General features: G+C 44.4%; 1 pseudogene; it reads right to left on the bottom strand.

Moving 5' to 3' along the window:
• Positions 1 to 1797: 1797 nt before the first annotated feature.
• Positions 1798 to 1863, bottom strand: LOC146861603 (U4 spliceosomal RNA; annotated as a pseudogene).
• Between the last annotated feature and the right edge of the window lie 3918 nt (positions 1864 to 5781).

The following is a 5781-nucleotide window of genomic DNA, read 5'->3' as shown; positions in this document are numbered from 1 at the left end:
TGTTAAGTCTGTCGCTCAATCCGTTATTTTCCCACTTTGCAATATCCTCCTGGCAGCTACACCCTTTTAATAAAGAAATGGAACTAAGGTACCCCCATTCAATGGAAGAAAACACAGGCACCGATGAGTCATCATTTCTGACAGGGGGCACTTTGTGGGCTCAGAGGAAGGACCACTGGCTCTCACATTCTGATCACTGCACTGTCTGCCCGCATTGTTTTAGCAACATCTGTTTAGCAGGCGTTGACGACTTACAGACGCAAAACTATTCGACAATAGCCCCCCGGCGCAACTGCCTGACCCGGCCCGAAAATTGACGGAAATTGAGATTGACATGATATACTCACACGTAACATTACACCTACAGCAAGCCAGGACTATTGACATTGCCAATGGTTGTTAGTTGCATGAGTTAACTAAGAACAACTATGGCTTTGTTGTGAGAATATTGAAAATGCTTCCGAGAAGGAGATTTCAAGCACCAAACCAGTGGAAAGCACCAGGAGGGTAAATAAACCGCCTCATCGAGACCGAGCTCGCTTCAAAAACACCGGAGCTGCCTATAGACTCCGGAGCGTAATGCAATGCACACAAGCTGGAACCCCTGGACAAACACGTGGTACATTCTCAACTGATCAGCAGGCAACAATCGCGCACACATCCTCAGCCACGCAACAACAAAAACACCATTGGTACACAAATTGAGTGCCCCCGCACAAGCTCCCTGGCACACGTCACACTCCTCCCCCTAGACAATGGGGATTGGGGGTGGGGGGGCAAAAGCAAAAACAGAAACATGTCTGTGCACGAACACACAAGCAACACGCAGCACAGAACACCCGCGGGGGCACAATAAAGGCCATGCCGCCCGTACACCATCACGCCCACCAGCACAACCTGCCTTATGAGGCCAGCGGCTCCCGGGGGGTGGGTGGGGGTCAAAGTGGCCAGCATGATCTGCCCGCCACAAGGAACGTGGCAAAATACCAAATGAACAGTGCTTCCTCTGTTTCAACCCAGGAGGTAATCACACGAGGCAAACCGGGACAACAACTCTGACAGAGAAGCTCTCCTCAGGGCCAAAATGCACCAGATCCACCCAGTCTCCCCACCGGAGCAAGCTGGCATCAGGAGGCTAAAGAACTTGCCCCAACGCTTCCTGCAGCCACAAAGGTGTGATGCAGTGCCGAGAGTAGGAGCAACACAAAGCACGCCAGCACCACAAATCCGATACCCATTCCCATCGGCTGCATTGCCTCTGCCCCCCCCCCGTCAAGGCAAGCAACCACGCTGATACGTTCACACCAGGGCACCGGCTGACTAACCCGGCCAACCTGGCCTCCAGCAAACCAGTTGTTCCCGGGGCCGACCAACAAACAGCTCTCTTGTTCCCCCACAAACCAAGGGAAACAGATGGCACTCCGACGCCAAAGCCGCTTGCCCGGCTCAAACTCTCTCAACAAATGGGTCAGGGAACCCTGACAGCCTCAACACCCAGATCGCCAACAAGAAGGAGGATGGTCAGCCCAAAACAAAGGCCCCTCCTGGCCCGCATTCGCTTGCCCAAAACTAATAAGGCTAGAGTGCTCCTCCCCAATTTCTTCCCTGCAGCACATGGCAAGGAACAACCCCACAGTGCATCGGAGGCAGGAGCCACTGGCTATGTAGGCGCTGCCTGGGTCCTACGGGAAGAAACGACACAAAATAACCAACAACACAGTGCAACCTCCGGCTGACCCATGTGCCTTGTACACAACCGGAGGCTTAGTAGGTAACACACACAACGCACAGTAAAGAATCAATAAGCAATAATCACGCCTCAGTTAGCCCTCAGTGGCTACGATACTGCCACTGCACATAGCTACATTCAATTCACCATAGCGGGGTCTCAAACGCACTGAAGCTGTGATCCCTGCCCGCAAAGGGTGGGGGCCGGACTCACCGGCAATCTCGACACATCGGAGCTGCCGCTAGGCTCAAACCATGACACAACGGCGAGACCTGGACACATTGCGTCCAAAGGGCAAGATCACCAGGTGGGCAGGAGAGGTAGATATACCTGGCTCCCCCACCCACTGGCACGCCAGAAATGATGCATGACACGCCAGACCCAAGTGGGTCCAAACACTAGCCCGGCTGACTATGTGCATTCATGTGGCACTAAGGTGGCAGCAATCCTAGGGGGCCCCTGTGTGGTCCGCGGGCAACCTCTTTACTTATGAAGCATAGTCAATGCCAGCAGCCTCCAGTGCCACTCCAGTACGGGTTTACACTAAAATCTGTGCAAATGCACCTTAGTGTTTGTGAAAACATGCTCACATTGGTTTGTATTACGTTCATATGCGCTCATCAAGAAAAATGCTAATAAGGACATAAGTAACTACAAATGTTTTATTTTAAATAAATTGTATCAATAATCAACTATGAATGCTTTTCTCACAGTGAGACCATGAAGCTTGTCACCCAAGGCTGTGGCAGAAAGAGGGGGGAGTCTGGCGATCCCTGCGGCGGCTGCCCCGCGGCTGCTGCATGTAAGAGGGGAGGCTGCCACCCCAAAACTCGTGCCGTTGAGGACGGACCTCCCCCTTGCAACGTCACTGTTTTCTCTAGCTGAAACTTTCCATTGTTGTATGAACTGCAAACCTTTCAGTACCATAGTAGGCCCATGAGCCACAATGCTCCAGGTTGTACATGCACATTTTCCAGTAAGCCTAACCTTGTTTTCAAACCTAGAAAGAAAATCAGGATTTTGAAAGAAGAATGGAGTTAGGTTTGTGCATATGAATGATATCTTCCCTTCAAATGCATCCTGCTCTCCTTGAGGGGAAGATCATGACACCTGCACACAAGCTAAGTTTTTGTTGAGATTAACACGTTTCTGTCACAGGGTCAGGGCTTTAAGTGTGCCGGGTCTCACCAGTGCTGAGCAACGGCAGTTTTTTAAGGGAGCCTTGAAACGGGTCCCTATAGGGCTATATTTTGTGCTCTTGCACAGGCGGTCCGTTTTTTTCCGTACTGCAGTGACAGCAAGCACATTGATGTGCGCTGCTCATACTTCTCACTTCTCACTAGTGGAGAAATTACAGCATGATGTCATGCCAGGTGAGCGTTGTAGGGGAAGGGAAATCCTTTAAAGAGAAAAAATTTTCTCTGGATTTCCCTTCTCTTTTTGAAACTCAGAAGCAGCAAAATTATTGTTGTGTTACCAGGAATTTAAGTGTAAGCTTTTTCAATATTATATACAAGCCATAGTTGCTGCCTATTTATCTTGTGCAACTACCAAACATTGACAAAGCCAATACTCCTGACTTGTTATAGGTATGATGTTACTTGTTGTATCATATATCTGGATGCAATGACAGAAACCTCAAAATGCAAGTCGGGCAGCACACTATGCTACGCAAAGATTTTTAGCTTAAGTGTTTCTAAGCCACGCCCTTAATTACATCGGCCACACCCCTTTGAAAGACCCCCAGTTTTTTCATCCCACTTAAAGCCCTGCACAAGGTCATATTAGGTTGACTTGAACTGAGAGAAAATCTTACTGTGCTCTCTCTCTCTCTATATATATATATACATACATATAGATTAAGTGATTAAGAGGATAAACCTCATCTACTAGAGCAGGGAATACCAGACGGAACACGATTATAACTAGTGCATATGCAAGCAGCATCAATATCACTGCAATAGCATCTAATCACTGATGGAGGTATTATACCTGTATTGATTAGTACAAAATGCACATGTTCACTTTTTGACCAAGCACCTTTATTTTCAAAATACTTATGAAAGCTAATTGGGATGTCACAAATGGATTATGAAAATACTATTGAAATATACATCACGTGTAGATTACAATGTGACAAAATTTAATTCTGACAAGATCAATTGTATAGGAGTGTCATTGATCGACATTCTTTTGTAATGATATGCCTGTGTAATTGTTTATACTTACCATAATGTTGATGGATGAAATCTGTGAAATTTGAAACAGGTATGGCATTCTTGTTGATGAAAACAATGAAACTACAAATTGCGATTGACCCGTTTACCCTTATTCATTTCTTTTTGTATTTATTAAAGTTGAGTCGTGTGTGATGCTCCTTTGTCTTTAAAACAACTCAACTGAGCTTAATGGTCATGTGTGACCAAGACCCTGTGGGTGGTCAAAACGCGTTATCTCTGCTGATATTGACTGAATAAATATCTTTGAAACTGCAGACCAGTGTGGCTTGTGATTTTCCTCCCAGGAAGGTGAAATTCCTGGTGATAATATATATATATATATATATATATATATATTCACTGAAAAAACCATAGGTTTCAGGGACGTTATAGTTAGGAATTAGCATTTAAAAATCCTTAGAAATTCACTGAAAAAAACATAGGTTTCAGGGACGTTATAGTTAGTTGGACATTTGACTCATATAAAACCAGAGATATTCGCCTGTTACAGTTAGTTGAGCTAACTATAACTCGTGCCCCTGCAATGCACCGCTGATAACGTCACATATTACATCACTCATGACATGGTCAGTGACATCACTGATGACATCACTGATGACATCTCAAATTATATCACTGATAATATCACTGAATGCACCTGATGAGACCCTAAAATAACACTTGATACAACCAGTCTAAAATACAGACTATAATTTTCGAAACCATGAACACACCAATACCAGTTAGTGCATATCCACTCTCTAATTTATAGGTCTACACACATACATTCATTCACCTATACACTCACTCATACATACAGTCAGCCATCAATAGAGCATTATCATATCCAGTCACATATCTATAGAGACACTCAAACACTGCATCTCATTCTTAGAGTTATTCACACACCTAGTCAGTATTGGAAATAATCAATAACACTTTCATTTACTCACCTGTACAGTTATACACATACCACGTCACTTATTTAAACATATACTAACACATACTTACACTCTAATACAATAACTAATACAAGGACACACTGATCCACACAGGCACTCTCACAATCACTCATTCTCACATATAGTCATTTATATAGTCCAACACTCATATATACTGCCTTTCACATATGGAGTTACTCACATGTACCACTGAGGCATCCATTCACTCACCGAGACACTCATACACACACTCACCCACCAATGCAGACCTTTACAGATACAAACTTGAACACATATACCTAGTGAATTAGCCACTCACATCTATGCAGAGAGTCACACACCCCCACCCACCCACGCAGACACTCAGGTACTCATACAGGTACTCAGACAAGCAATGAATAGCTCATATAGATCCTCATTTAGTTGCTAACCAAACCATGGAACTGCTTACACATCAATTAACAACCTAAACTGTGTGAATGTCTATATCAGTCGCTAACACATGCATTAAGCAAGACACAATTAATTAGTCACTTATACAGTTAGTGGCACACCTACTTAATCATCCATGCTGAGTCTTATACACTCATTCCTTCTTTAATACACCTTGGCATAGATATATATGAAAAATATTTAAACTTTACAGAAACACACATTCACTGGATGATGTCATCAGTGTTGTCATCAGTGATGTCATTTGAGATGTCATCAGTGATGTTATCAGTGATGTCACTGATGATGTCATGAGTGATGTAATATGTGACAAAATCAGCAGTGCATTGCGGGGGCGCAAGTTATAGTTAGCTCAACTAACTATAACAGGCGAATTTCTCTGGTTTTATATGAGTCAAATGTGCAACTAAGTATAAAATCCCTGAAACCTATGTTTTTT

The sequence above is a fragment of the Triturus cristatus genome, chromosome 3_1 (genome assembly GCF_964204655.1).
Source record: "Triturus cristatus chromosome 3_1, aTriCri1.1, whole genome shotgun sequence".
Taxonomy (NCBI): domain Eukaryota; kingdom Metazoa; phylum Chordata; class Amphibia; order Caudata; family Salamandridae; genus Triturus; species Triturus cristatus.
The sequence above is the reverse complement of the archived record's forward strand: the minus strand, read 5'-3'. Positions and strand labels throughout refer to the sequence as shown.